Here is an 8329-nt window from a genome sequence, read left to right on the forward strand (position 1 = left end):
AAACTGATCAGAGCCTGGTCAGAAAAGGAAATGCTGGTAGAACAAGAAATCCTTTGCTCTTTTTCTTTTACTGGTTGTTTCCTTCTGAAATCCATGAATTGAAGTAGAATGTCCCAGCTTTCAAGATGAGAGAAAAGGGAGGTTCCAGTGGACTACACCAGTAATAAAATGATTTCTTCAAAGAATGGAAATAGAATATTTCCACAGAAAAAGAGAAATCATTGCAGTGAAGAGACAGGGGTTCTTTCACCTCCTGATGTGGATGTTTAGCTCTCACTAAGGCTAAAGGAGACACAGTACGCACATGTGCATGCAGATGGGAGAACAGCTCTCATAATTAAGAGAGAAGCTTGTGCTTCTATGTGGAACCTTTCTGTTTCATAGTCCTATTTTTCATTAAAGTATTCATTGTCCATTGATGGTAAAAATGCTGGAATGGCACACATCCAGGGGTCCAATCTTCCACTGCAGGATACAAATAACTCCTTTTGATACCAATGAGATCCCAATTACTCGTATCTTGAGGCATGAAAATAGGGTCTGATTTCTGTAGTGAATTGTGAAAATCTCTTCAATCACCTGAGAATTACTAAGTAATGTATCCAACTCCCATAGTTCTAGAAACAATTATATTAATTCCCATTTACACTAGAGACCCTTTACCTAGATGTGTAAAGCGACCATAAAGTGAACACTAATTCCAGTTACAGTGGTTCAATTCTGACATTACTACTTTACAACAGTAAGTACACAAAATCATGTCAGTAACAAATGCCAGTGACAATTAAGCCATGTGTCATGTACTGTTAAATTATTTTTCGCTACAAAGTGAACAAGTAAACTTAAATCTGAAATAGACTGTTCAATGTATATTATATAAATGCACATGCACATATATACATAGCAATCAATCTATAGTTTTCTATTAGACAAGGTGGGTGAGGTAATATCTTTTATTGGATCAACTTCTGATGGTGAAAGAGACAAGCTTTTGAAATACACAGACCTGAAGAAGAAGCTCTGTGTAGCTCAAAAGCTTGTCTCTTTCACCAGCGGAAGTTGGTCCAATAAAAGATACTACCTCAGCCACCATATCTCTCTAATATCCTGGGACCAACACAGCTACAACAATACTGCAAACAATATAGTTTTCTATGTCATATAGGAAGGATTTATGATGATGCTCTAACAGACAGTGATTATAATGGTCTCCTATCTATTTAAATAGAAACTGAATTTTATACCTGTGTAGCAATAGGAGAGGGTAAAATTACACTTTGTAGCCAAGAATACTTTCTCCCACTGCTCAAGGTTTGTCAAGGTTTGAAACTTCAGCACCTCCCTCCTTCACAGCTTTTAACTCCCATCTTCATTTCACTATCTTCTCCCCCAGCCAACCTGTAAAGAAGCTGAACTCTCAGGTTTCTATAGTGTGATTTCTTAACTGTCTTTTTCTGTTTGGACATCCAATCCAGTTATGGTTGAGTTCTGCCATCACTGCCGTCCATACAAGAATGGCAGTAACAAGGACAAATCTTCCATGCATTTCATTAGAACTGACTATTCAGCCGATAAGCTTCTTTAGTGACAAATCTGGAGCATACATTCTGAAGTCACAAACATTAGCCTACTAAGTGCTGTGCATGGGATTAATCATCATCAGGTTCATGAGTTAGAGAGTGCCTGCTCAATTCTTTCAGGCCGAGGGCTTACACTGAGAAAAAGCAGTTTGGGAAAAACTGCCTTAAAACGGGAATTGATGGCTTTGTTCAGTACAGAGGAACACGCCAATATGGACAGGTGTCCAGTGGACAGTAACTGAAGGGGGGAGTCTGCATTTTTCAGTTAAGCCTACATGGACTGTACTGCAATCTTCAAATCACTAGCAAACATCACTAACTACACTTTTACTGTTGTATCATAGCTTATATGGTTAGTTAGTTTGCCATGAATTCAAGGCATATTTTTTATTCATGGCTATAATATATATTGAGGAATACGACCCAGACAGATGGATGATTAATTATATGAAAAGTAATTAAAAATAAACACTATCTCATAGTTTAACTACCAACAGTGTTTTTGATAGTTTCTTCATTCTGTACTTACTGTTGAACTTTTTGATCAATTATTATCTAAGATCCTGAGGCTTCTTAACCAGACAGAAAAAAAAAGTGCATCATTTAAGCAATTTTAAATTAGATTGGAGTGCTAAAAAAATTGAGTCAATTAAATTTTGGGATGCCTCTTCTCTGCCTGATTAACCATCCAACAAGATGCGTGAGTGACACTCCTCTCCAACCTTCGTTTGTTTAATATTTAAAAACTCCTCAGATGTAGATAAGCCATCTGCTGTTCTCACAGATTCACTGAGCCCTGCTGTATTATGTATGTGCAAAGCCTTTTTACTTGATGCCATCAAGAATGGAAATATACGCATTAAAAGTATCGGCAATAAAATCTGAGTCCTTTTTAGAAATTTCTAATTAAAAGACCAATCTTCTTTTGATTTTCAGTTTTAGCTGATGTCTTTGTAATGTCACCACTGTACCTAAGCCTCAAGCTATGATTCAACTTTTGAGTCATACACAGCATAGGCAGTCACAATTACAGTCTCCAGACCATCTTTTCTGCAGTTTGTTCTGCTTCTTTGCACTGAGCTTACTACCACACTCAGGCAGTTCCTAGCTAGTGATGGGGCCCTTGGTCAGTTGGCAGACTTCAGAGCAACCTTGGACTTGAAGAAACATGTGGTGTCTTCAGCGGAGCTAACATTGCCAAGTTCCAGGGAGGGTATGGCAGGTGAGAGAATGTACTCTAACCTGGGGTTTATTTCTGCCTGTTCCACGGACCTACTTCATGAATTTGGACATGTTACTTCAATGAGGCAGTGAATATTTGTGCAATTAATTAAACACTATGCAGCAAAAATAAATGTGTTGGGGTTTTTAAAATATTTTCTTTCTTTTCCTCCCTCAATTACGTGAGGCTTGACTAAAGCTAATTCCTACTCTGATTTGGTTTAAAGTAGTGCAAGTGAATCAGATGCTAGAGAATTCGTTAGTGGTTAGGACAAACCATTCTGCAAAATGAAACAAAGACACCAAAGGGAAAAATGGTTAGTCAAATGAAAAGCTGTATAAAGCATGATCGCTGTCTGCTTACCACCGCTAAATAACCCAGACAATGAAGACAAAAGAATTCTGTGTTTATACGCACAAATGTCAACAAGGAGCTCTGCATGGAGGTATGCCTCAGGGATCAGGTCACTGCACTGCGATGTACGTGTAAACAACTTCCATGGACGGTTTTTTAAACCGAACGAAGCGCATCGCCCCCGGCCGCTGGCCGTGAGGGGGTCGCGGTCCCGGGAGTGCTGGGGACCGTGGGGCCAGGCTGGGAACATCGGGTCGGGGACGCGCCCCGCACGGCTACAGTTTAACTCCCGGCGCTGCTGGTACAAATGCCCGCGTGCCCCAGTGCCCACCCAGCCCAACGGCGCCTGGGGGCGCGGGCCCAGCGAGGCGAGGCAGCGGAGGCGGTGGGGAACGTGAACGTGCGCGCGCGCGGCCGCAGCTCGGCCCGTGACAGGAGGAGGAGGAGGCGGCGCGGTGTGAGTCTGAGCAGTGCCTGCTGGGAGAGGAGTCCTGCCTTCCGGGCCGGGACTTCTTGTTGGCTCGCATGTCTGGGCCACGGGTTGGTCCTGGCAGCTGAGTAGTGGATGCCTCCTCTCCTCCAGCCAGGCGCTTGCGCTAGGCGCCTGCTTCGCTTTTCTCCTGCCAGGACCCAGCTGGAGTAGGGGAAGATAAAGTGAGCTCTGATGTTTAAAACATCATTTTGATCATTTACATGGCCACGCCCCCAAGATCTCTTATAGGTTGCGGACGCAATGTATCTTCGGGCCGGCTTTAGCCCAGCGGTTACTTCGCGAGTTCAATATCTTGAGAGCCTTGCCCCTTCGGGGGTTCGAGCCCCGCGGGCGCTATCTGGCCTTTTGCCCCACTGGACAGCCTTTTACCCTGTAGACGGGTTCCCTGCCCGCCCAGAGCTCAGCGTTAATTGTTTTTGACCTGAGCACGCGGCTCTGGTTCTGGCTCTGACACAGCAGGGCCTTCGTCGTCACTTTTCCAAGACCGGAGGTGGTGTTCCTGGTGCTTTTTGGCCCGGGTCACTGGAACAATGTGGACAGTAGGCTGCTTAGAGCCATTGAACCAAACTGGGAACCCTGCATGTGATAGAAACCACTTCAAGCTAGGAGGTGCTGCCACACCTCCAGGCCCCAGCACCCCTACTTCCTGCACCCCTGCTCTGATCTGTCACCCCTGCCCTGTGAGAAGCTGAGGCTGGCCAGTGGGACCCTAGCTTCCCGCCTTGATATATCAGTGCTGCAGTTATGACTCCATCGCATTATCCCAGGAGGTGGGCAAGCTTCACTCTGCCCCTTCCATAGCTTCACAAGCATTTGAAAGGTTGGGCTGTTCGTTTGTAGTAAAATTGGTTCAACTGGAATTATTTAATCAGAGGTAATTAGTCAAAGACTAATACCGCACAATATGGAAAGGAAAATTATAGCTACCAAACCAGTCTGGGGAGCAGGTTAGCAGCATAGGACTGTTCTAACTAGCTCTCAGATTTACATCACTGTATACATTGTGTAGGACAAAGAAAATCCTTTAAAATCATTCTCTTTCATGCTTTGATCTTATTTTGAAATCTCTCAGTTTACCTAATCAAATAAGCCAATTACATCTGTAACTATTTTATTACTACTGGGATCATCTGTAATCTCAGTTAGCTCTTAATTCTTAGACATTAATCAATATATGGTTTGCTGTTATATCGATTATAGAACACATCTGCTATACCAAATGTTCCCTGTCCTTTTGTAAATTACTAATATTTTATCAGTTATGGTTCATTTATGACAACAAGCATCTGTTAGAGTAGTTTTTGATAAACTAAAAGCATCTTTTAATAGATCATTATCTTATTAATCACAGAGAACACCTGTCTTCATTAATTACAAATGGTCCCTTTTTGGCCATCTGGACACATTTTCTTAAGGGTCAATAGTTAGAGTAAAAGGACACACAATCCATTATTTAATAACACACTAAGGTCCAGCTAAAATTTAGCTTCTTGATAACACACTAGAATCAGCTAAAGTTCAGAGTAAAAACAGAGCAGATAATTGAGAACAAGCCTACTATGATTACAGACATTCATTAGTCCAAAACAAAATACTCTTTAATATTAGGATTTAGATGGCACTTTTCGCTAACACAGAAAGGATTCTGGCATTTTTTGGCTAAGTTGAGAGGTCAGTATAGAAAAGAATCATAAAGATTAATATTTACTAACATCTCTTGGTATATTAGTACAGTACGAAGCATATTGGGACATGCCAGATCAGCTGCTTTAATACAAACAACATATAGTAATAAGAAGAAATATGTAAATACCATAAGAGAGGCTAACACCTCTGTAGAGAATGCAAATTTAAATGTGAGTGTCCAACCACAAAACCATTTTTCTCATAGTTGCTTAATGCAGTGAGTGACTTTAGGCATTTGGCTACTTGGCTGGCTCTTATTTTTGTTGATCTGACCAAATTCACAGTAGTTTCAGTCACTTGACCAACCATATACTACGTGCAGTGTCTAACAGATAGAGAAAGAATAAATATTAAATCCCAATTACTGATTTCTTTTCTCCTTTATGAATCAGGACAGGAATTAAATTCCAATATTAAATAGGAACATAGCATTTGTCAATAATAAAGTATTGGAGTGAACCAAGAGTTCCTAATGTCCAGTAACCCATCTCCAGCAGTGACCTATAAATGAAGCTTCAGAAGAAAGTATTATAACACAAAACAAAATACCCTTTGTTGCAATGCTGTCCCTGGTAATCGTGCATTATCGACCCTGGGAAATTCCTCCTTGTCATCTGGGTAGGTCAGCTGATAGCATGGGGCTTGGTTACCTTTATTTTACTGCAGGAAGTATTATCATCATTTCCTATTTATTTAGGGAAAGATTGTGGGTTTCCAGATGCATCTGAGCAGGGAAGCAAGGAAGCATTAAGCACCACTACTTGCCTGTGTGAGTTACTTGCATCATGAGTCACTGCCACTCTCCCTTCCAGGCAGGTTGGCAGAAAGACTCTCTCTCGTTCCTAATCTGCTGAGCTGGCATAAAGGGAGACATAATGTGTTCCAGGTAAAGGGCTTCCACACATTACATCTCTCCCTGGAGCAAAGTGGGAATCAGGGATGGAATCTTGACTCTCTGAGACTCATTTCAGTCTCTGCTTTGCTCCTGAGGCACTTTAGGTATGTGCTGCTCTTTACATAAGGTTTGGAGTGACTCCACAGTCAAGCCCTGACATTACAATAGCATCCAAAATGTGCTGTATGGACATAGAAGGTAAGCAGTCTCTGTCCCCAAAATCTTGCAATCTAGAGAGATTTAAAAAGACAGATGAAAGGTGAGGAAAGGAGCTACAACATACAGAGAGGCTGGGTTGACAATGGCCATGTCTTTTTGGCTTCATAGATACCCGAGTCTCTCTCTCTTCTCCCTTTTGCCATCTGTCTCTAATAGAACCCTTCCATTTGTTCCATTCCTATCATAGACCTTGGGCTGAGTGTAAGAGCATTAACAAGCTACAAATGCTGTTATTGGTCACACAATATCAACTCCCTTTGGAATTCCATCGACAGTATTTGACTTTGTGTATGTACTGCAGGCCAAATCTGGACCCCATTGAAGTCAATCAGAATTGTGTCATAGGTTCTCATAGGACAAACATTTGGACAACTGTGAAGAATTATTTCATTTTCTTTTAAGTACTTAACATTAGTGACTCCTTAATCTCCTAGCAGCAAAGTAAAACAGGAAGGCAGAGTTTAATTGGTCCCAACTCCTCTGGATATTACGTAGAGATTGAAATGAGTCTCAGAGTCAAGATTCCATCCCTGATTCCCACTTTGCTCCAGGGAGAGATGTAATCTGTGGAAGCCCTTTGCCTGGAACACATTATGTCTCCCTTTATGCCAGCTCAGCAGATTAGGAACGAGATAGAGTCTTTCTGCCAACCTGCACGGAAGGGAGAGTAGCAGTGACTCATGATGCAACTAACCCCCACAAGCTGGCTGGGATGTAGAGAGAGGAACATGTGAGTGTTTTATTAACTATGTTCCTGGCCTTGACACAGGCCCAGTTCAGCAAAGCATTTAATATATGATCTAAATCTGATTTAAAGTCAATAGTCATGAACTGCTGAATTGAAACCATAGCACCCGTTGAACTGAGAGGTTCACTGGGCATTGTATCAGCTCTTCAGTGTGGTATTAGTACTGATCCCTATTGTTATCCGTGGTTTTTTCATTTACTGTAAAGGACACAGGATCAGTCCACTTGCCTTAGTACTATATTTGTATTGTTTCTTTTGTTCTGTGCGAGTGTATTGTTTTAGATCTGTATTGGCAAAACCTTTAATCTCTTTAAAAAAAAACAAAAAACACAAAAGGAAAAAAAGAAAAAATTGTAAACAAATGTAGCCCCGAGCTTTCCTGGAGGCACTGGCAGTGCACGCAGCATTAGCAGCTAGCGTATCACGCACTGTCGCTCGGCGTGGAGCACTTTTAATCAGTTTTTACAGAGATAAGCTGGCAAAGTGAAAGCGGAGGCTGGAGAACATCACGGCAGATTTCAGGGCTGTGTTCTTAGGCTGCATTGAGGGTTTGTTGGCGACAAAGACAACAATGGCACTTTCAGCTACAAGTGAAGAGCCGTTAGGTGGGCAGGCGTGCCAGGTTCCAGCCACTTCATGCAGTTTATCTGACTGCACTCACTGGTCGGCCAGGAAAGAGACACAGAGAAACCACAACCCTTTAAATAAGAACCTGCTATTTTTAGTGCTGGGGCTGTGTTTAAACATCTCATCCAGTTGGGAAAGCATCAAGAAGGCTTAGATAGGTCCCCCCATCCCCCCAATGACAGCATCCCTGCGAAGCCCTTGTTTTGTCTGCCAAGAAACCCCCGCCAACACAGATCTAAATCCGTGCCCTGAGGCAGAGAAACAATACGGCCCAAAGCTGGGCGGAAGAGCCCAGGGTGAGGGAAGTGAGGGCGCCTTTGACCTAATAAACATTTCCCGCTTTTGCTCCCCGAGTAACAGAGCGAGCCCGCGACGTAGCTTCCCGCAGGACAGGCCCTCCGAGCACAGCTGGGAGGAGCCGGACAGCGGCGAGGTGGGGGCGCGGGTGCAGCTCCAGCTCCCAGCTTGACACCCGCCTCCGGCTCATCTCACCACCCCCAGCTTG

The sequence above is a fragment of the Emydura macquarii genome, unplaced genomic scaffold (assembly GCF_026122565.2).
Source record: "Emydura macquarii macquarii isolate MOO-44397 ecotype Brisbane River unplaced genomic scaffold, CSIRO-AGI_Emac_v2 contig_1477, whole genome shotgun sequence".
NCBI classification, from domain to species: domain Eukaryota; kingdom Metazoa; phylum Chordata; order Testudines; family Chelidae; genus Emydura; species Emydura macquarii.